At 42.3% G+C, this 24,606-nt stretch overlaps 1 protein-coding gene across 1 annotated transcript in view; it reads left to right on the plus strand.

The window, feature by feature from the left end:
• The window catches only part of AGBL1 (AGBL carboxypeptidase 1), a 680,934-nt gene that overhangs the window by 510,517 nt on the left and 145,811 nt on the right, over positions 1 to 24,606 (plus strand). Inside the window, exon 23 of the transcript XR_011601025.1 lies at positions 1,594 to 1,676. The gene's annotated coding sequence lies outside the window, so the exon portion shown is untranslated. The remainder of the gene's footprint in view (positions 1 to 1,593; positions 1,677 to 24,606) is intronic.

The following is a 24,606-nucleotide window of genomic DNA, read 5'->3' on the forward strand; positions in this document are numbered from 1 at the left end:
AGGTTTTCCTTTCCTTTCCTTCTTTCCTTTCCTTTCCTTTCCTTTCCTTTCCTTTCCTTTCCTTTCCTTTCCTTTCCTTTCCTTTCCTTTCCTTCTTTCCTTTCCTTTCCTTTCCTTTCCTTTCCTTTCCTTTCCTTTCCTTTCCTTTCCTTTCCTTTCCTTTCCTTTCCTTTCCTTTCCTTTCCTTTCCCTTCCCTTCCTTTCCTTTCCTTTCCTCTCCTCTCCTCTCCTCTCCTCTCCCGTTCCCCCTGTTTCTTTTCTTTTCTTTTCTCCCTGTCTACAGTTAGATAAATAGCTACACACACACATACCCACATATTTCCAAAAACAATTTGAATAAGGTAGAATTAGCAGCCCTTTGGGCTGAAAAGATCTGCCATTCTGTGGTCTGTGAATCTCTTCCCCTATTTTTGACAGTATTGGCAGCTGTGGGGGATATAAGGGTTGTTTTGAATTCAGAGCAGCACTTCTCCTTCCACAGGCCCTCCTGTTTTCTTCTCTCCTTTTCATATAGTCGTGTAGAAATCCAAAAGTTGATTAATTAATATATTCATCCAGGAACTGAGCTTATAAAGGGTGTTGTACAGATAAGATTTCTATGACCGTAACAGAACAAAAGTCTCCATTATGGGACACATAGCAACTTCTGTTCCTGTCTGATGGTCTTTAACTTTAGGGGGCTGGAGGTGAAAATTTACAAATAACAGTTCGGTATGTCTATTCTAAGGGATGTGGTGGCTCAGTGGCTAAGACACTGAGCTTGTCAATTGAAAGGTCGGCAGTTCAGCGATTTTAATCCCTAGTGTCATGTAACGGGGTGAGCTCCCATTATTTGTCCCAGCTTCTGCCAACTTAGCAGTTCAAAAGCACGTAAAAAATGCAGGTAGAAAAATAGGGACCACCTTTGGTGGGAAGATAACAGCGTTCCATGCGCCTTTGGCGTTTAGTCATGCCGGCCACATGACTACGGAGACGTCTTTGGACAGCGCTGGCTCTTTGGCTTTGAAACGGAGATGAGCACCGCCCCCTAGACTCGAGAACAACTAGCACATGTGTGCGAGGGGAACCTTTACATTTACCTTATGTCTATTCTAGTGAAAGAAAGAACTAGGGGTGACGTAGTGGTGTTCCATTATTTGAGGGGCTGCCAGAAAGAAGAGGGGGGGGGCATCAATCTATTTTCCAAAGCACGTGAAGGCAGGACAAGAAACAATGGGTGAAAATTAATCAACCCAGAACTAAGGAACAATTACTGTAATCAGTGGAATGGCCTGCCTCCAAAATCACTGGAAGTTTTTAAAGAGAGATTGGACAACCATTCGTCTGAAATGATATAAGGTCTCCTCGGGGTTGGAGTAGAAGACCTTCAAGCTCCCTTCCAACTCTTGTTATTCTGTTATTCACCCTATCTAGAAAATAAACGTTCAAGTAGGTCCACTCTGTAAGTTCAAGCACAATTTATTCCTAACAGACAGATTATTTCAATGTTCCTAAATATACATAACCATGTTTATTTACTCTTTCTTCTAGGTGAGACCAACCACGATTATTTACGCCGATTATTTAACCATGATTATTTACTCTCTCGTCTAGGTGAGATCAACACAGAGAGTCATGGACTCGGTTCCCTCCAGAGATCGATTTCTTAGCAGAGTCTATTCTGACGGGATTTCAAGGTACCAATTTTATTTTGCTTCTTTCATGACCGGCTATTTGTTTGTAGAATGGATGTTTCTTCTATGTTTTGATTGAAACCCTGAAAATGATTTATGTAATTAATGAAATGGGATACGTGTATTAAGAGCTGTACGCTGGTCATAAAACAAAACAAATCCAGCAGGAGTAGAGTCCTATTTTAGAGACAATTGCTTTTTTTTTCTGCCAATTTTACTTTCTGTATCCTGGATTCTTTCTCATTGGGAGAATGGCATTAGATAACCCTGCGTTGAAAGAAAGAAGATAGCTGCACCAATCATGTGTGTGTATTGTTGTTGGGTACATTATTTTAGATTTTGTATTGTGGTGCTCTCTGAGCTTGCTGGTTTTCTTGCAGATGTTTCATTACCAAACTAGGTGATATTATCAGAGTCAGTAGATTTGTTCTTATACTAGTTTTTAGTGGTCTCGTCAATGTTGGTGGGAATGTTATGATGGTTCCTTGTTTAAGTTGTTGTTTATGGTTTGATTATATAGAATAGAATAGAATAGAATAGAATAGAATAGAATAGAATAGAATAGAATAGAATAGAATAGAACAGAATAACAGAGTTGGAAGGGACCTTGGAGGTCTTCTAGTCCAACCCCCTGCTTAGGCAGGAAACCCTATACCACTTCAGACAAATGGTTGTCCAATTTCTTCTTCAAAACTTCCAGTGTTGGAGCATTCACAACTTCTGGAGGCAAGTTGTTCCACTGATTAATTGTTCTAACTGTCAGGAAATTTCTCCTTAGTTCTAGGTTGCTTCTCCCCTTGATTAGTTTCCACCCATTGCTTCTTGTCCTTCTTGTTCTTTGGAGAATAGCTTGACTCCCTCTTCTTTGTGGTAGCCCCTGAGATATTGGAAGAGTGGTATCATGTCTCCCCTAGTCCTTCTTTTCATTAAACTAGACATACCCAATTCCTGCAACCGTTCTTCATATGTTTTAGCCTCCAGTCCCCTAATCATCTTTGATGCTCTTCTCTGCACTCTTTCTAGAGTCTCCACATCTTTTTTACATCGTGGCGACCAAAACTGGATGCTGTATTCCAAGTGTGGCCTTACCAAGGCATTATATATTGGTATGAACACTTCACATGATTTGTCTGAGTTGATCGTTCCTGGATTGGGGTTATTGTTTACTTCTTGATTGTCGGTCTAGTATTAATCTTGGTGTTACTCTCAATTTATCTGGGTGTTGATGTCTGATGAGGAGACATCTGGTTGGTCCTTCTGTTTCTTTTTGGGCTTTTCAATGGTCTCTTTTGAATAGTATGGTAGATGTTTCCCACTGTAAATGTGTGCCTCTGAGCTGGGGTGGGAAAGTGGGTTAGATTTATTTCCAGGGGTTAAAATTTAGCCTAGGAAACCTAAGCATCAGTGAGGGAAGATTAAGCAACAGTGTGCCACAGGCAGAATTTCAAGGCCCCCAGTGTTTGTTTTGATGTGGTTGAACTATAATTAAGTATGAACTTAACTATAATTACATATAAGCTCTTATTTAAATTGAGCATTTGTATCTTCCTCCATGCTTTTTTGGGCTCAATAATGATTTTGTGGCCCACATCTGTTGCCATCTGAATGTACACTGGGTCTTTATTTCCCCAATCTGCGAAACATATGTTTACACTTGGAACTCTCTGCTGGTTCAGGGGGAAAAAAAAACAACAGTTGGCTATTTTTCCAGGCCTAATTTAACATCAGAGCGTGTGTGTTTAATGCTCCAGATTTAACAACTGGAAAATGAAGGAAGAAGATAAATAAAAACACCACCGATCGTTGTGAGGTTCGTTTATGCCAGGGGTCAGCAACCTGCAGCTCCGGAGCTGCATGCAGCTCTTTGGGCCCTCTGCTGTGGCTCCCTGTCAGGTGATCCCATCAGTGGCTGGCCCCATGCCTCGCCCTTCCCTCCCAGTCACTCCTCGCCTGGCCTGAGAAGGTAAGGGCGACGGTGGGGGATGGAGAAGTGGCCAGGGCAGAGACAGGGAGATACAGAGAGAGAGGGAGAGAGAGATACAGAGAGAGAGGGAGAGAGGGAGGGAGGCGGAGAGAGGGAGGGAGGAGGAGAGAGAGAGAGAGATGTCAAAAGGATTTTGTGGTTCCTGGTGTTTTTTAACAACTGGTTTTATGCCCTAATGACCAGCTGGGTAGGTGTGGCTGGGGGTGGTGGTCATGTGACTGGTGGAAGTGAGTGACATTGAGTTGGCCACGCCCACCCAGGTATTGTGGCTCCCGGTGTTTTCTTTTCTGTGGGAAATGGGTCCAAATGGCTCTTTGAGTATTTAAGGTTGCAGACCCCTGGTTTATGCTATTTCTGGAAAAGACACAGTCATTATGAAATTGATAAGATGTCCCAGTTAAAATGCCTTTTTTATAAGGGTTGTGGTCCAGCCTGCGGAGCTAGCAGCAGAGTCACACAGTGAGGAGGCTGGGGAGGACCATGGACCAGTCCTAGAGTCTGGGGAAGGCCCAGATGAGGGCTGCATGATTATCAGAGGTTGTTTTTTTTTTTTTTACTTTTAAAAACATTTTTTTCTTTGGCCAAAAAAATGCTTTTAAAAGTAAAAAAAAAAGCCTCTGATGATCGCGCGGCTCAGCTGGGATCATCAGAGCCTTTTAAAAGCATTTTTTTTTACAACCTCTTTGGCTGAAGAGGTTGTAGGAAAAAAAATGCCTTTAAAAGCTTCTGACGATCCCGGCTGAGTTGCCTGATCATCAGAGACTTTTGAAAGCATTTTTTTCTGCAACCTCTTCAGCCGAAGCGGTTGTAGAAAAAATGCTTTTAAAAGTTAAAAAAAAAAAAATTGGCCATGCCCACCCAGTCACATTACCCCACCCCCCACCAAACCATGCCCACAGAACCGGTAGTAACAAATTTTACATTTCACCACTGGTTCCTAGACTTTGCTGTCAAAGATGATGTTCTGGTTTGGGTTTTTTACTATTTTATTATTTCTTTGAGGCTGTTCATCCTCAGCCAGCAAAGCAAAGTTGTCAAAATGGGTCACTGACAACTGATTTCAAATAGAGTAAGAGAGGCCAAGGATAGAAAAGAGGAGCAAAAATATATATCCCAGCCTTTTCTCTTCCTTCTGGATAATGAACCTTGGTCCCACAATAGGGACACGCTTCAAAGAAAATATCCCATGAACGAGATAGGGCCACCAAAGGGCCTGGTCCAGGATTGCTTTAACCCAACTCTGAATGTCAGAAATCCCAAGTTATTTTGTTTTTATTTACAAGAAAACATAGGAATACTATTTGTGCAAAACAAAAGAAATAAAAGCATTCTCATAGTGAAGGCAAGTGTTGATCGTTCCTACCATCCAGGTTGCTTCTGTCTGGTGTAACTTTTTTTGGACTTTTATTTATTTATTTATTTATTTGTAAACAAGTTTTATTACAATTTTTCTTTCATCATCCATATTTTATGAACAAAGTGGTGACCGGGTCACATCTTATATATCTTATATATCTTAATTTTTATAATCTATTCCAATCTTCCCGCTTTTTCCAAATTTATCCCTTTTATATAATTCTTTATCCCAAATCCATCATTTTTCACCTTATCTTGTTATTTTCCTCTCTTTCCACCACCACACCACAAGTACATTTTACATATTTCCAATTTCGGCCATAATATTCTTTTTCCATATGTCTTTATCTTATCTTAATCTCTTCTCTTTTTTTTAATAATAATTTTTATTAAACAGGTTTTTTTATTTATTTTTTTTAAAAGAATTTTTTACAATTTTCTTCTTTTCAACAATTTCGCATCAGTAAACATTTCTTACGTATCCATTTTTCTCCCATATTTCAATTTGCCATTTATACATATCGTTCACATACTGATTTATATACATAAAGATAACAGTGTACTCAATAGCGACCATAATTCTGTGTTTTTGGACTTCTTAAATACCTTATACTACTCTCAACAGACTCAAGGAGTCTATTGCACATTATTGTGAAAGAAAACCTAAAGTCATCCAGTGAGAGTTGTGGCTAAATTGAAATTAAATTCAAGCTTTCCGGTGCAAGTCTAGCATAAACCCCGAATTGTGTATCGTAAATTGATTGGTTTGATTTGATCTGAGGCTGTCTCGCTTCCAGAAAGACTCTGAGTCACTTGCAGCAGGTGTACCACATAAGTTAAAATGTTAATACAGTAGAGTAGAGTAGAGTAGAGTAGAGTAGAGTAGAGTAGAGTAGAGTAGAGTAGAGTAGAGTGAAATGGAACGGAATGGAACGGAATGGAACGGAACGGAACGGAACGGAATGGAACGGAATATATGCCGCCCTTCTCCGGAGACTCAGGGCGGCTTACAATGCGTTAAGCAATAGCCTTCATACTTTTGTATATTTTATACAAAGTCAGCTTATTGCCCCCACAAACTGGCTCCTCAATTTACCCACTTTAGAAAGGATGGAAGGCTGAGTCAACCTTGAGCCTGGTGAGAATTGAACTTGCAGTAATTGCAGGCAGCTGGATGTTAAATGCTGCCTTAATAGGAAGCATTAGCCTCCTACGCCACTCAGTTCTTGTTCAGTTTGGGAAAAGAGAATTTGCTGTCAAAATGTTCTACAAAGAACAGAGAATATTAGAGAAAAGTTTCTGGGTGAAGAGCTTGCATTAATTTGATGACAAGGTGACCAAAGGTATGAATTTTCCATCTTTCATCACAGAATTTCCAGTGCTCTGATGCTTTGTTGGCTTCCTTCTGTCCCCAAGCAAGACATCAATAGGGCATTTTTCTTTTAGGCTCTATTAATTTGGGAAATGTTAGCAGCCAGTGTGCCATTAGAGGGATAAAGAAATACTGTAGGCTAGAAAAAAAAATCATCAATAGATTATAGAACACGGAATCAAAGGGTTGGAGATCATCTAGTTCAACTCCCTGCTCAAACAGGAGACCTTATACAACTCCAGGCAAATAGTTGTCCAGTCTCTTCTTGAAAACCTCCGGTGATGGAGGAGCCAATACTTCAAGAGGCATTGAACTGGTCCACTGATTAATTATCCTCTTTGCCAGGAAATTTCTCCTAAATTCTGGGTTGGATCTCTCTCTGATAAACTTCCATCTGTTTCTTCTTGTCCTACCCTCAGGTGTTTTGGAGAACAGATTGATTCCCTCTTCTCTGTGTCAACCCCTCAAGTACTGGAAGACTTGCTTGCCTATCACCCCCAATTCTTCTCTTCGTTACACTGCACATATCTAATTCTCTTCGTTCACCCTACATTTTAGCAGGGGTGGGTTCTACTTACCTTTACTACTGGTTTGCAATGAACCTGTGCGCACGCGCACTCTTCTTCACAAGCGCAGAAGCACCCTGATGACGTCGGAGTCAGTGGGCGAAGCCTCTCTCCGGATTTACTACCGGTTCTATAGAACCGGTCCGAACCGGGGGCAACCCACCAGTGGCAGGGGGTATTTTTGCCCTCCCGGGCCTCCGGAGTCTTTCCTTGAGCCTTTGGGATGGGAAAAAAAGCCTCCCTATGCTCTGGAGGCCCTCTTGAGGGTAGAAATGGGCCCATTTCCAGCTTTCCCGAACTTCCGGTAGGCCCATTTTTGGCATTCCCTGAGCCTCCACATGCGCCATGCAATTACCTGCATCCAAAATGGCCAAATGGGGACTCCTGGGAGGGGCGGGGTGAGGTGGGCGGGGCCAACCAGGAGTCAGATTTGGGGGTTCTCCAAACTGCACAGAACCTTAGCTAGAGGTTCTCCTGAACCCTTGCGAACCACCAGCAGCCCACCCTTGCTTATCTTTGTTGCACTAAAACCCTCAGCCACCTCCTGTCGGTGTATAAGAAATTATGAGTTGGGGTATAACAATAAGTCAGCCATAACAACAAGTCAGCCAATGGGGAACTGTTTGGTGACTAAGAAACAGGATCTGTTGTTAGCCATGGGAGATGGCTCAGAGCCTGGCTGTGGATTTGTTTGTCCTTATATTATACCTTCTGAATTCTGGGCTCTGGTTGTTCTGGCTTCTGCTTCTTGTCCTTGTACTTGCTACCACGTTGCAAGAGCTGCATGGGTATTGTATACATGCATCATGTTTTATATTATTGGATATAAACAAGTTTCTTCTATAAATGAATCCTGCTGAATTATTTACTTGTGTGCTGGTTGGATTGCTGCAAACTCTAACACCTCCAACAATATTGTATAAACTAACAACGATAAGAAGGGAATCGTTCCGTGGCTTTCTGAGGATACGGTAGAAAAACAGAGCTCTGTTTTATAAACTCCAATCCAACTGTGATTGTCAAACAGAGTTGATTGGCATTTGGTTTGCTTCACTTTGGATCAGCTCACCTGAAGAGCGTCACAAAGAGACAATGAACAGGGCAGCCACACTGGCTGCTGCAATTTAAGCAATTCCATTTATTCAAACCAGAGAGGTGGCGGAGAACATTGTGCAAGCTCAGGAGCTTATTATGGAAACAAACAAACAAGGAAAAAAGAAAGAAAGATAAAAAGGAAAAGAGCAGATGGAATGATAGGAATCCACAGATGTGGAGATGGAACGAACAGTTGGTACAAAATAGAAATTGCAATGCAAGCCTGACCATGTGAAGGGAGTCTAGGAAGAGGGTTGGAAGAGAGGAGGGGTCAGTCTCTCAGAACTTCCATTTCCTTCTCCTTTGATCATAACAAACAGGCAACAGATTGGAAACATAATTTAGGGGGAAATACAAATGAGGCGAAGCATTTACAGAACAGCTAAAGGAAGGGGGAGATTTGTTCTCTGTTCCTCTGGAGAATAGGAGTAGCATTGACTGGCTGCAAACATGCCACGCTCTTAACCGAGTTCCTGTTGGAACTCACATTCTTGGCTTGCAAAGAATTGTAGGTAAATTAGTTCAGACTTTAGATAGGAGATCGAGGATGAGAACAGTAAGATGTGTCCATGGTAAAAGATATTGTCTTTGGAAGAGAGAGTTTTATTTGCTCTGAAGAAGCTTCTTGGATGAGAAGCGAGACATCTTCAAAGAAAAAGAAAGCCCAGTTGCCTCTTGAAAAAAAAACTTTTTGCTTTTCCATAGTAATATAAACCAACCCATTTCTATAAACTCCTATCAATCTAATCAGTAAAACCCACAATCAAAATTTCATCCTTTGCCACCTCAAGCACAAAGTTCAGAAGCGGTTTCCATGTGGAAACAAAAGTAATTATATTATTTTCTTTAACCCAAACGGTCCATTTAGCCATGTCTGCCAACTCCATCAGCTTCTGCAGCCATTTGTCCATGGTGGGAATCAAAGTGTCCTTCCATTTTTGTGTCAGTACAGTAATCTTGCTGCTGTCATACCTGTGTATTTCTTTTAATCTCTTTATTTCCTTCACTGATTTATTCCACCTCCTCACAGAGGAATATAGTATAGCTGGTGAACACTATTAACAGGGCTGGGCTTCAAAAATTTTAGCAAGGGGTTCTCTGCCTGGTTGCTAGGTGGGCATGGCCATGGTGGGAATGGCCTAATTGGCCTCTTGCACCATGGGGGTGGTGTTTTTGCCCTCCCCAGGCTCCGGAGATTTTCTTCGAGCCTCCAGGAGGGCAAAAACGGCCTCCCCAGGCTCTGGAGGCCCTCTGGAGGCTGGAAACGGGCCCGTTTCTGGTCTTCCCAAACTTCTGGTAGGCCCATTTTTCACCCTTCCCGAGCTTCCGCACACACTCTGCACTTATCTGCATCCAAAACGGGCCACGTGGGGACTCCTGGGAGGGGCGGAGTGGGCAGGGCCAACCAGGAGTGGGATTTGGGGGTTTTCCAAACTGCACAGAATATTAGCTAGAGGTTCTCCTGAACCCCTGCAAACCCCCAGCAGCCCCACCCCTGGCTATTAACATAACTGCAGAAAAGCCTTTGTGATAGAATTAGATGTACGGCAAATACGGAGATTCTTTTATTTTTACTGGGTGTTTTCCCCGTGCACAGTAGCACATGGTCTTTATTAATGTGGCAATGCATTGAAAAAGAAGGGAACAAATTAAGGCAATCATACATACAATCTATTTGAGATTGCTGGGGGAAGGGAGCCTTTTATTAATACATGCATAGCAGATTTTCAATCATGCTGAAATATAATGATAGGGTGATAGAATTTATATTTGAAGCAAGCATATGGTCTCCAAAGGTTTCTGTGTTTCAGGCTGGAATATATAGGCTTTAGTGATGCTGCTAATCTTTTTCTTAAATTTGAATTGTGAAACTGGGAAAAAAAAAAAACGACAACAACTATATCGTCCCAATTGCTTTTTTTATGCTCCAGTAACTTTCTTCATTGTGAAGACGGAACCCAATTATTCTTCGTCCTTATATTACTTGGTAAACCAGTGCGGATGGAGATAGCACTATATAAACAAATAAATAACAATGCCAACTTAATAACAACTTCCAGATTCATGATTCAGACCTTTCTGTATTGGTCTGCTTTGCAATTTAAAATCTTGATCAAATTCCTTATGTTAAATGAGCTTGTGCCTTGGTTTAATGATACCCTTAATGCCACATTTGATTTATGATACATAGCAGCATGCTGTGAAAATAAGTAAATGAAACATCACCCGTTTTCTTTTTCTTTATTTAAAAAAAGAGTCCTCTGGCTATCGTGAGAAGGCTCAAAAAAAAAAAAATCCACGGTATGATTTCTCCAATTTTTTTATTGGCTTGCAGAAATGTATGTTTGAATATGTATTAGTAAATGTTTAACTTTGGGTTGGATGCCCAGTGTTTGCCTCTTAATCGACTTCTGAGAAGTTCCTCTGCTTGCCTGAAATGATTCTTCTTTTGGGTTGAAGACATTTCATTACCATCTTGTTTTGCTTTGCTATAGTTAACTGATTTCTTTGCCTCCAAAATTGGGATCCCCAAACTCTTCAGTAATTTTTACAAATGTATATGCCTCCATCTCGTAAATGGCTTTGCATAGCTAGATAGCTAGATAGCTAGATAGATTGATAGACAGACAGACAGACAGACAGACAGACAGACAGACAGACAGACAAAACAGACAGACAGACAGACATTATATCGGGGTGAAATCCAGCAGGTTGTGACAGGTTCTGGAGAACCGGTAGCGGAAATTTTGAGTAGTTTGGAGAACCGGCAAATACCATCTCTGGCTGGCCCCAGAGTGGAGTGGGAATGGAGATTTTCCAATATCCTTTCCCCAGGAGTGGGGTGAGAATGGAGATTTTGCAGTATCCTTCCCCTGCTACGCCCACCAAGCCACACCATGCCTACCAAGCCATGCCCACAGAACCATTAGTAAAAAAAAAATTGGATTTCACCCCTGCGTTATGTGTAAGGCTCTATAGATAGTGATTCCTTGAAAGGAAAGCTATGACAACTCTAGACAGCATATTAAAAGCAGAGACATCATTTTGCCGACAAAGGTCCATATAATCAAAGCTATGGTTTTCCCAGTAGTAATGTCTAGCTGTGAGAGCTGGACCATAAGAAAGGCTGAGGACCAAAGAACTTTTGAACTGTGGGGTTGGAGAAGACTCTTGATGGACTGCAAGGAGATCAAATCAGTCTAACCTAAAGGAAACCAACCCTGACAGGATTGGAAGCAGGGATGGGATTCAGCCGATTCAGACCAGTTCGAACGAACTGGATGCTAATTTTACATCTGGTTTGCCAAATCAGTAGTTGCAAGGACTGGCTGGCCCCACTCACCCCACACTGTCCCTCCCAGAAGTCTCCACGTGGCCCATTTTGGATGCCAGGTAAGTGCAGCGCCTGTTTGGAGGCTCTGGGAGGGTGAAAAACGGGCCTCCTGGAAGTTCCAGAAGTCTCAAAACAGGCCCATAACCAGCCTCCGGAGGGCCTCCAGAGCCTAGGGAAGGTTGTTTTCGCCCTACCGGAGGTTTGAGGAAAGCCTCTGGAGCCTGGGGAGGGTGAAAGCACCTCCCCCCTGCCATGGTGCAGGAGGCTGTGTAGGCCACGCCCACCATGGCCACGCCCACCCAGCAACTGGGCAGAGAACGAGTTGCTAAAATTTTTGAATCCCACCCCTTGTTGGAAGGATAAATACTGAAGCTGAAGCTCAAATATTTTGGCTACCCGATGAGAAGGGAGAACTTGGAAAAGGCCCTGATGTTGGGAAAGATGGAGGGCAAAAGGAGAAGGGAGTGGCAGAGGATGATATGGTTAAATAGTGTCAACGATACAATAAGCATGAATTTGGGCAAACTGAGAGACAGTGGAGGGTTAGGGTTAGGGTGCTATGGTCCATGGGGTTGTAAACAATAAACAAGTACAAGCACCTACAAAACTGGAAAAACAATGACATACCATCAGAAGACAAGGTGATTAGAAAAATTATGGAGTGTACGGAAATGGATAAGCTCACAAAGGAGATGCAGGAAAAAGATGAAACAGAATATTACTTAGTCTGGGAGAAATGGTATAAATGGTTGGAGGAGAAAGGGGGGAAAAGGGGTGAACAAAAGAAAACTAAACCATGGTTAAATTAGATGGAGGAATATGGAAACAAGTGGGAAGATACAAATTGTGGAAAGGAAATTAGGTACCTGTTTATGTTAAATGTAAATAAAATATTTAGATTAAGAGAATATATTCTAACAGTATATATATATATGATATACTAGAAATATATGTATAAAAGATATATTAAAATAAGAAAGAGAAAATGTATAAATATGGATTACTGATGTGAAGATGTTGAAAAGAAGATGGTGTAAAATATCTGTTTTTGTTTGTTTGGGGTTTTTTTTGTTGGTTGGTTGGTTTGTTTTTTAAAAACTGTTTAATAAAAATTATTTAAAAAAAAAAACAAGTACAAGCACCTTCTAACATAAAGTATATCTTTCGCTGTACCCAGGTTTTTGTTATCTGCCTCTTTCCTTTCCAGGGTCACCAGTGTGCCCGCAGTGTCTGCTTTGTGGTTCAGTATTATGCATGTCAGGGAAATATTATTTGTGTCCCACAATGCAGCCCAAAGACCGTTTTCAATAAATAAGGTTGTCGCTATTCATCTGAACTAGAACTGAACGTTTTCTTTTCTTTTCATGCTATCTGCTCAAATTGGCTGGTTGTAGCTCACGAGATGTTTTTAAGAGAATGATAACAAAGGAAATGCAAAGCATCATTTCCAATTTATGTTGCTTAAAATCCTGCAAGGGTCTAAAATGGAAACAAATGTAAATGAAAACACAAATGGGCAGCCAAAGAGGTGGGGGATCAAAGCAAATACTTCAAAGGGTCCTTTTGATTCTTTAGGTCCAGCAAATATTTGGAAACCAATTCTGAAGATGGATGCTAAAGTTAAATGTATTTAGCAGCAAGACTAACTTTGTAACAGTACAACTTGTTCAGTGTGATGGCCGATGTGTACATCTTCCCCAGCGTATTAATCCTTTTGTTGTTATTCTTCAAAGCTGCTTTGTTTCATCATTTTTTTTTTCCCCTGTAAGAACAAAGTTCATTTTGATGGAAAATTCATCTACTCTTCTGTTGTTTTAAGCTTCGCTATCTGCTAAATCAATCTGATATTTTGGGGCCATTTCTTACTCATCTGAGGCATTAGAACTGCTAAAAGTCAGAGAAGAACGAAGGGAAGGGGAAGGTTCCCTATACGATAGGCAATTACATAGCCCAAGAAAAAGGTGTAGATGTTAGCTTGTAAAGTAATTAGTGAGAAAGCAATTGAACCTTATCGCTTAAGTAATTCAGTCATAAGTGAATTGGTCAATGTGTTTGGTAATTGCGACTCAATTTGATTCTGCATTTTGAATAATCAGGATGAATCTCTTTGACGATCTGCATGACAGCACACACATGTGCATGGAAGCATTCACCCACATGCACAGATCTATCCCATCTTTGGCTCAATCTGTAGACATCCAGTTTGATCGAATCCAACAAATCTGTTTGAGGATGCAATTTGAAGATTTGGATGCAGAGGCGTGCTTCAATTAATTCCCTTCAGAATTGAAGCTTCAGAGTGCCATATCAATCTAAATGAAAGTTTCCCATAGGCATTCTTAGAAAGGTGAAATGATGGATAGCTGAAGTTGGAAGTTTGTTCAGAAAAGAACAGAAAGGTAAACTATGCCTTTGACGCCCTGTTTTTTTTTTAATCATTATATTAGCCAGTAGAGTCAAAGGTGAAGAATACCAAAAGTATTGCTGCATTTCAGCAGGTCACAATGACTGCTAGCTTAATCTGGGTTTGAAACATGGGTGAAATCCAGCAGGTTCTGACAGGTTCTGGAGAACCGGTACCGGAAGTTTTGAGTCATTTGGAGAACCGGCAAATACCACCTCTGGCTGGCCTCAGAGTGGGGTGGGAATGGAGGTTTTGCAATATCCTTCCCTCAGGAGTGGGGAGGGAATGGGGATTTTGCAGTATCCTTCCCCTGCCACACCACCAAGCCACGCCCACAGAACCGGTAGTAAAAAAAATGGAATCCCACCACTGGTTTGAAAGCTAAGCAATTGGATAGGTGACCCCGGTTCTAGGCTAGGCAGCATTTCACTGATGACTATTACCTATACCATTACCTGGTAATGAAATATCTGCAAGGAAATCATAGAGCTTGGAGAGCACCAAGGACCACACAGTTCACTTCTGGGCTACACATATTCTCTCTTGGTACAAGTTGCAGGTGCCTACTTATGGTGACTTCAAGACACTCTTCACAGAGCATACAGGCTTCCTTTCAGCCCAAAAGGATTTTCAGCATCCTTCTGTTTGATTAGCCCCTTCATATCCTCATTTTCTTGCCTATTCTGCTCTTGCCAGCTGTTCTTCCCCAATTGATTATGTGCCATCAAGTCTTCTTTTATTTACAATTCTCATTACTAACCTATTTTTTCATATCTTCCAATGACCCAAAGGCAGGGGTGAAATGCTACAGGTTCAGGCTGGTTCGCCCAAACCGGTAGTAAAAAATGCTACTGTTTCGCCGAACCAGTAGTAAAAATGTAAAAAAAAAAAAAAAAAAAAGTTCCAGAGGACCGGTAGTAAAAAAATGCTTAAAAAGTAAAAAAAAAAAAAAAGTTCTGGCATTGCTCAGCTGATCTTCAGAACTTTTTACTTTTTAAGCATTTTTTTATTACCAGTTCTCCGGAACCGGTAGTTAAAAATACTTTTAAAAAGTTTTTTAAAAGGTTCCCAAGTTCGCGCTCCATAGCTGATTCCCCCCCAGCTGTTCTACTTACCTTCCGAAGCCTCCTTTTGGTGCGTATTGTGTATGCGCACATGCAGTGCACATTTGGTGTGTACTGCACATGCACGTGTGCAGCATGCGCTTGGCAGCCAGTGAATTGCCAGTGAATTGGTAGTAAAACGGTTCAGATTTCACCACTGCCCAAATGTGTGTTTTTTTGAAAGACAGCTGGACTTTCTTGATTTCTTCCTTTGATAACATTTCACTTCTTGGATGACAAGCAAAATGTTTTCACAGGGGGGAAAAAAAACCAAGAAAGTCTACTTGCTTTTTGGAAAAGCACCTTTGGAACAACCATGACCTGCATGATCTCCATCAATGTCTCCCAAAGGTGCACTGACTGCCTCTGTGACCACATTTCTCCACCTAGCGGCTGGTCATCCTTTTCTCCTCCTCCTTTCTGCTTCCTCCCAGCATTAGAAGCTTTTCCAGAGAGTTGAGTCTTTCCATAATGTATCTGAAATAGAATAATTTGAGCCTGGTCATTTGTGCCTCAAGTAATAACTCTTGAGTTGAACTCTTCAATAATTTATTGTTAGGTTTTCTTAGTTGTCCACAATATTCTCAGGAGTCTTCTCCGACACCAAAGTTCATCAATATTCTTTCTATCCTGCTTCTTTAAAGTCCAACTTTTGCTTGCCTAGCCTGCTTCTTTAAAGCCCAAATTTTATCACAGGGAATTCCTTGCTCTCAGAGGTGGTATTCAGCTGGTTCGCCCAAACCGGTAGCGGAAATGGCTCTACGCCATCCTATTTAGGCACGTTTTTAAGGCGGGGAGGTATGTTCGGAAGATGCGCGCGTGAGCAAAGCACCTGTGCGGAAGGATGGGTGCATGCGCAGAAGGCAGGCACGGATGCGAACCGGGCACATGTGTGCATGAAGTAAGCATATGTGCATGCGGCGAACTGGTAATAACATAATGTGAAACCCACCGCTGCTTGCTCTTCATAATTCTGATCTTAGAGAGTATAGAAATGTTGCAATCTTTGAATATCCTTGACCTCCGATCATTCAGCTTGGAGGCTAAAGACGCAGCATGGCCTTCTCCAATTCGAAGAGACACTTGTTTGGCAGGCTGAGACAAAGAGGCAATCCCGGAACCAGCAAAATCTGGGGGCTGGGCAGGGGACAGAATGTATCTGCCCTCAGTGTGGAAGGGATTGCCATTCTCGAATTGGCCTTTTTAGTCACACTAGATGCTGTTTTAGGACCTCTTTCCAGAGCACGATACCATCGTCTCTTGAGACTGAAGGATGCCAATGAATATCCTTCTCAGAGCCTTCATGGCTGCTCTTCCAAGTGGTAGTCGGCAGTGCATTACCTGACCGCTTGTTCCTTTATTGTTGATGGTTGATCCTAAAAGGCAGAAGCTACTCACCACTGTGATATCTGCCTTGTCAATTCTAAGGCTGCTTGTTCTATCTGTTATCGTTAATTGGACGATCAGTGATAAAAAGAAATGAAGCAGCCAAAAAAAAAAAAAAAAAGGCTAGACACCATTAAAGCTGACACCAGCCGGAGCATAAAACAAGTGAAAGAATTCATAGAAGATTGGAAAATGGGGAAAGAGCTGGTCCAAAGAATTGCTGAGAATTAGACATGATTGAATGGATAGCATCATATTTAATTTTGGTCCCATTTTTTTCATGGTGGTCTTAGCATGACATCATCATCATCATCATCGTGCAAGTGACTGGTATTTTTTCCTCCAATTTTAAAACCATGATTCTTATCATCTTCCAATCCCGTTTTCCTGAATACATATTCTGCATAAAGAAGAGAATATACTTATCTCACTCCTTTGGCAACCTGCAACCAGCCTTTTCACCATGACTCTGGCTTCCAGACATATTGTCAGGGTTCCGATGGATGCCCTAATTAAATCCTGAGTCTTGCGCCAAGCTTCAAAAGAAATCCAGTTATTTATTAGGAGCTTCATGTCGGCACGTTCCCAAGTGCAGCCAGCTCTGACCTATGTAATTTACTCTCCAATTATGACCCTGTTTCCCCCTCCCCCAGGGTGTATCATCAATCGCATTCGCTAACGGAGCAATTTCACGGGTTATAGAGGTCACTCCCCTCGGTTGCTGTAGGTAACCCTGGGATACAGGCTTGAGAGAGATAAGCGTGGAATGTCTTTGGCTGCTGTGCCATTTCACTGGTTTCCCATCCTCCTTGGCCTATGGCAACTTGAGAGCAGGCCAGGGATGCTTTGCGAGTTGACACATACAGTATATAAGTTTCTCATGAAGATAATGAGATGTTGTGGGAGTCCCATTTTTCTGAGCACATTCCACAGCTTGACATGATCACCACAATCAAGGGCTTTTCTTTAATCAATGAAGCTCACACCAGCAGCTCAATAGATTAGTGTATGCGGTGAGATATGTCCCCCCCCCCAAAAAAAACCTCATCTATTTAGGCAGCTTTAATTGTCAATGAATGGGTTGAGACCATTCTCTCTTGCTTGCTTTGATTTTTCCATGTTTGTTGGCATAATCTCCTGCTGAGTCCCTCAACTCAGTGTTTTATTTTAAAACTCCAATAAGCTGCTAGGGACACACTGAACCATTAAATAATCCTATTTATAAAAAAGGCAACCACAGAGATGTCCTCTTCTTTTCCTCCTCCTATGAATAGAAAATGTACACCGCATCTTTAACAAAAGAGCAAGTCAGACCTCTTTGCTTTCAGAACATATGCTGAGTCTCTGAAACAAACCTTGTTACCCGGGCTTGGTTCCTGGGAAGAGCAGGAATTAGAAATTATAAGCAATAAAGTACTTTTCTGCTGCATCAAGAAAACAACTGGACTAGTTTTGTGGTGAGGATGATCCTTGAACAGAGATTTAGGAAGACATAACAAATGATCTTTGAAGCTGAAATTCAGGCTGGTACTTGCTCCAATTGTCCGGGTTGGGAGCATCCAAAGAACTGGTTTTATTTTCTTGCACCACTTTTGCATTTAACCAGAAATATTAGAAAGTTCAACAGTCACATGGCCCAATCAAGGCAGTGTCCGCTGGTCTGGTGGAGTTTTGCTTGCAATGGATCCAATGGGGTGGAGTCTGGGCAACTGAATGGAGCTGAGTGTTTACTGGCCAGATGCCCTTCCTGTTGCCAATGCAGAGTTGTTGTTTTTTTTTGTTTTTTTTTTTTCAGCAGATATATTCTCATTCTGCCCAGAGAGAAAAATATCTGCATCTACCTAGGTTCGAACTCACAGCCTCCTGATTTTGAGATGAGAGCTCCACCGGGCTGAATATTCTAAATATTTAGAAGATGGAAGGTTCTCTTCCACTCTGATAAAAGCTACTGTAATGGGTATAAAGAGAGATCCAGCCTAGAAATAAGGAGAAATTTCCTGACAGTGAGAAAAATTAACTAGTGGAATGGCTTGCCTCCAAAAGTTGTGGGTGCGCCATCACTGAAGGTCTTCAAAAATAGACTGGGCAACCATTTGACCAGGATGGTATACAATCTCCTGCCTTGAGTAAAGAATTGAATGAGAAAGACCTCCAAGGTCTCTTCCAGCTCTATTATTTTATGTTCTCAAAAAGATTTGAGGATTTCCCTTTCAATTTCTTTTCAGGGTGTTTTTGAACATTTATTCTCAGATGAATACAAGTTGGTTTCCTCTATTGTTTTCCATCATGACTATTAGAACTGTGCCAGTTTGTAGAAAACAGAAAGGGAACAATAGAGAAACTCTGGGCTTGGGATAGCATTTCTTGTGGACCAGATTTAGTTTCCAAAAAAAAAAAAAAAAAAAAAAGGAAAATATTGTGGAGGGAAACTTGAGTTTGACCCAAGATGTGGAAATTCTATTATCCCCAATCTATCTATTGTTCATCCTTGCCATGGATTTGATGGGAGAAGAAAGCATTGTATCACTGAGTGAGACCTTTGAGAAAGAATGAGAGGGATCTTCTCAGCACAGCAAGTTCAGAGGAATTCATCTCTACATGAAGCTCAGCCTAGCAAAGGTACTATTGGCTCTCTGAAGGCTCTAGAGGTATGACGAAAGTTTTCTCACCAGCTTTGAAAAGACTTTCCCTCTTGGAGATAGAAGGAGCCCATGGCCGAAGGGGTAGAATAAAATTGAAGCAGAAAGTCTGTGAGATGGTGAATGAAGAGGTACATAAAGAAGGCGTATAAGTGGCCTCTGCCCTTTACGGTGCTCATACATTTATTTTTGGTAGGAACGTGTTAATTAAGACAGATGACAGGCAAACTAGCTTTACTAAAGTTCAGAAGAGCAAACCGGAGGAAGGCATTAATGCATTCATTATCAGAAACAGGTTTCTAAGCAACTGACAATCCCCGCTGCAAATTAACCCTCGCTGGGAATGATCAGTCAAAAAGATTTCTCTCCAGATGGAATTGCACAATTTCTTTTTTTTTTTTTCCAATGGCTGGGAAAGTCTTTCTAGGATTAAAGTGCAAGCTGTCCCATTGGCCCTTTGAAGGAAGGATGTGGCTCAGCAGATGCTTGTCAGGTATCTCAGTAGATGCAAATTGCTTGTCGGGTTCCAAAAAGTATTATTCCTTGTTTATAAAACAGAGGAAGGTGGAATGTCAGAAACCCATTACAAATAACCTACCTATTCTAGATGTCCCAAAGATGCTTTTTTTTTCCCCCAGAACGCAACTGGATTTTTCAGCCCAGTCCACTTCAATTGGACTTTTCCGAAACAGTCCAGTTTCCTTTTGGAAAAAGCACCTTTTTCGACAACCATGACCTGTACCATTGAGACTCTCCATAGACATACCCAGAGGTGGGCTGCTATGGGTTCGCCCGGGTTCGGGAGAACCCATAGCTAACATTATGGCTGGTTTGGAGAACCTCCAAATCCCACTTCTGGCTGGCTCCGCGGCAGCCTCATGGTCCTGCACGGGCCAGATTAATGACTTCGGCCTGCTCCATTCCCATGCTCTAGTCCCTGTGACTGACCCAGATTGGACCCTGGATTATTATTCTGGGAAGTGTGAATTCATTCGTGAAAACTCATGTATGTATGTGTCAACATTCCAGTGTTGAGATGCTAAAGACCGTTCCTCTTATTCTTTCAGATCAACTAATATCCATCTGTTCTCTTCATGCCCTTGAGAATGGGAGGGTCCTGAGTATTTAAAAAGGGCACTGAAAACTGTTTCATTTCTTCCAGGTACATAGAGATAGTTTGTGCTCAACTTTCTACGGATAATGGAAGCCGTAGGCTACTGCACCTGGGGGGTTTCATTTGGGGAACAAAGACTGCCTGAAGTCATTTTGACCTTCCCACTGATGTTCAGAATGATATCATAGATGAAAGATGCCAAGGCAAGATAAATGGTATTACATTTCTACCTCTGCTCTCACTGGTCCTCTGTCAGAGGTTGTAATAAACACATCTGAATTATTCACTGTGTGCTGTGGAGGTGTTTTAACAACATCTATGATAAAAGGGAGGAAAATGAAGGATGTCTCGGCTTCACACCGATGAGCTCAATGTACCATGACGTGGAGGATTACCTGGCCCATTTGTAATTACTCATGATAAAGATCTTCATTCAATAGCAGAAATGTACCTGCAGAGGAGAAACAGGGAGAGACAGAAAGACCACAATCTCCAACCTTTCAAAAAAAAACAAAAACCAACAACAACAACTCGCTGACTCTTGGGGGAGGCAGTACAAGGAAAACACAAGTCCATAAATGCAGGAATCTTTTTGACTCGTTTCCCCGCCCCCTGATCCCCTTCTTTTCATTCTGAACATTCAGTTAATGAGTTAGATTTGGGGTATAGCAGGTAAGCAAATTTGGCCAGCTAAGGTGTTTGGACTAATTTTATTTTATTTTATTTTATTTTATTATTTTATTTTATTTTATTTTATTTTATTTTATTATTTTATTATTTTATTTTATTTTATTTTATTTTATTTTATTATTTTATTTATTTTATTTTATTTTATTTATTTTTGTCAAGCATGTATAAGATAACAGATATAAGTATAAACATGATTATGAATACAGGAAATGTGGACAAATAAATGGGGACAGTAGGACAAGGATGGTAGGCATGTGGGTGCGCTTATGCATTATTTAAGCTATAGTGAAGACATGATTTGATATAAACTAACTAATATTCAGGTAGTTAAATTAACTTTCCCCAAACCTCATTTTCTTTCTCTCAATGATGATTCTATTATTTGAGGCAATCAAAGACTTCATCTCTAAATTCTTACTGTGTACTGACAATTGTAACAGATTTGGCCTTTTTTTAAAAAAAAAACAAAAAAACAGAGACACCATAACCAAGTTAGAAGAGAGAAAGGAGCGGATTCAGACTATACATTTGCTGTTCCTTTTATCGTTGCCTATGAAACCAGCACCTGATTTTTCTTTTAAATCTTCTGAAATCTGGCAGATGAATGATTAGTAAAATGCCTGAAAACTTCATGTTTATTATATGGAAAACAGGTTTGCTGCAGCTCTGTAGGGGCATTGAGAATTCCTGCTGAAAACTTTGGGAATGGATCTTGTGCAATGTAAAATATGAAGCAAATGTGGATTTGAGAACAAAAAGGTGTTCTTGTTTTCAAAAGCTTTGTTTCTGACACCCCATTGATGACCAATTGATTGCATTCTGTCAAGTCATTTTTAACTCTAGCAACAGTAAAGATAGATTTTTTTTCTCATTACAATCTATCACTAATACATTTTTTCAGGTCTTCCAGCCATGCGTCCATTACCACTGTAATGGACCACCTTGCTGCCTTGGTATTCCTTGTTAATTGGTTCCATGTTAAGATGAGTACAAAAACAAATTTTACCCATAAGGAATAATGTAATGTGTCAAAAGGCAGCTGACTCTTACAAGTTCTAGCTTGTGCGTTGAGTACCAAACAAATGGTGAGTACCAGGACAAAATTTTCATGTCAAAATGCGTTGAGTAACAAATTAGATGAGTTTCAAAGCAATTGAGTACCAAGGTATCAACTGGGGATACCTGGGGAGGAAAGCTATGGCAAATCAAGATAGCTTATTAAAAATCAGAGACATCACCCTGCCAACAAAAGTGTGTATAGTCAAGGCTATGGTGTTCCCAGTTAAAATGTATGGCTGTGAAACTTGGACCATAAGAAAGGCTGAGCCCAAAGAATTGAAGCCTTTGAACTATGGTGCTGGAGAAGACTCCTGCGAGTCCCTTGGACTGCAAGGCGATCAAATCAGTCAGTCCTAGAGGAGATCAACCCTGACTGCTCTTTAGATTCTGCAGATGAAACTCAAATGCTTTGGCCACCTAATGAGAAGGAAGGACTCACTGGAGAAGAGTCTCATGCTGGGAACAATTGAGGGCAAAAGAAAAGTGGGATGACAGAGAACAAGGTGGCTGGATGGAGTCACTGAAGCAGTCGGCATGAGCTTAAATGGACTCCAGAGTATAGTAGAGGACAGGGAGGCCTGGAGGAACATTGCCCATGGGGTCACAATGGGTCAGACATGACTTCGCAACTAACAGCAACAACCACCAAGGTATCACTGTATTTCCTTCCAGCATTACAGCCTTTTCCAGAGTGCTGCTCCCACTGTCCATGGCTGGGATCTTCACTTCATATCCTGTCAGTAACTGAGTGAGAGCTGTTGAACTCTCCCTGTTAGGACACACCTCCAGTCCCATGATCCTCCAGTCTATCACTCAGTTACTGGCAAGAACTGACGTGAATTTCAGAGCTGTGCTGTTTTGGGCTTTAGTTCTTAACTTTAGCTCTCTCCCTGATTGTTTTCCTCTCGTTTAGGCTTTTGTTTCTTTATTTTTGAGTATTTCTTGTTTCGTGCTTCTGTGACCTAATTTCTGGCTGCTGCTGCGTGCGGTGAGTCCTTTCGGGCCGCCCGCGCCTGGAGCGTCGCAGCCGCCGGATTCCGACTCTTCGGGGCGGATCCGGCAAGCTACTGTTGGCCGCTAGCGAGGGGAAGAGCGTGCAGGCTTGTCGCTCTCCCAGCTGATCCTTGGACATCGGCAGCGGCTTCGGGGCAGCGTCACGCTGTCAGTGCGCTCCCCGTTCTCCTGGCCTCCCGACAGCGGCGTGAGTCAAGGCTTCGGCGTGCAGGCTTGCCGCCGTTTTAAAACGTCACCGCTTTTCCTTGTGCGCGGAGGAGCGTCATCCTCGAGGTGCGCCCTCCGCTCGACCGCGCTTACACCGGAGGGGCCAACAACGCTCCGGTAGGAATCTGTGGAGCCTGCAGGCTTCCTGGCTTGGGCCTGAGGAGGGCAGCGGGCGCCATTTTCAAAGACCCTTGAGCGTCGCCATTTTATCTGGGCTTGAGCCGCCATTTTGTGCAGCGAGGGGAGGAGTTTGGCCTTGGAAGCCCTTTTGCCTCAGCAAACAAGCAGTTTAGGCCTTCGCCATTTAATATACCTACGTTTCAATCCAGGCCTGGAGAGCTCAGCCTCTTAACATTGGACTTCCTCCTTTTTCCCTGTATAAAGTTACACTTTTTATATAAAAAAAAAAAAATAAAAAATAAAAAAAAAAAAGAGAGAGAGAGAGAGGCTTGAACTTAGTATTGCTACTTGGACACCAGTTTTTGATAATTACAAAAAAAAAAAAAAAGAAAAAAAAGAAAGAACATTTATTAAATTTTGTATATATAAAGTACATAAAGAGGACGGTTAGCACTGTGAGCTGTATTTGGGAAGGTCAGCTTTTACTCTTCTGCCAGTTCCGTGCCTCTTTGGTCGGCCTGTGCAATTACCAACATGGCTGACCACGCTCTATCATCTGACTTTGAGCCTGACCATAGCCCGCCACAAAGCCCTGCCAAGCGGGCCAAAAAGACATCCAAGAAACGCTCCATGTCTTCCAGCCACACCTCTAGGAAGTCGAAGCCTTCCAAGGGCTTGGACAGAGACGCTCAACGCCGCCACAATGCGCTGGAGAAACAGTGGGACAAAGCGAGATTGGCGGCTGTGGCTGAAGTGGGTCTGGGCACCAGCGCTATTCAACAAGACGCTATTGTCCGGGACTATTCCTCATCTGATTCCCCAGCCTCATCTCCAGAGAGGGGCGCCATCGCGACTACTCAACAAGCCCCACAGTTACACCTTGCCAAGGGTGTCTCTCAGTCGCTGCCTGATGTGTCTAGGGCGGGGATCACCCCCTCCCAGGGACCTGCTTGTCACCCTCCTGAGGCCACGTTTACCCCCACTGCGGCTGGACTTCGGGGCCCCGATGGGGCGCTTGCCCCGGCACCTGTCGACATGCAGGCCTTCTTCGCATCGGCCTTTTCCTCTTTCTTGGCTGCAGGAATGCAGCAAGTGTCACAGCCTCCATCAGTCTCAGCCTCGGCTCAGCCCGCTCATCTGGGTCATCAAGTCGCCTCGACCCGAGCTGGTAGGAGACAGTCTACCTCCCTCTACAGGGCTGAGTCTGACCACGGTGAGGAATGCCGGAGGATATCGAATTTTCGGATGATGAAGACTTACCACCGGATTCACCAGCTTTCACGGGGTTGTTCCGTCCATCGATGTTTAAGTCTCTACTGCACAAAGCGCGTCTTACCACCAATTTCAACACTCCTGGTGCAGACCCGTCTGGCGCTGCTACGTCCGCGGGACCCCATGACGCCTTGTTTATGTCGGCTAAACAGGACAAGGAGGTAATTCCATGCCCCCGCCTGTTCCTGGACGTTCTTCAGTCACCTTGGGGTCAACCC

Source organism: Pituophis catenifer, unplaced genomic scaffold, assembly GCF_029215685.1.
Source record: "Pituophis catenifer annectens isolate HBS135680 unplaced genomic scaffold, rPitCat1.0.hap2 SCAF_14, whole genome shotgun sequence".
NCBI classification, from domain to species: Eukaryota; Metazoa; Chordata; class Lepidosauria; order Squamata; family Colubridae; genus Pituophis; species Pituophis catenifer.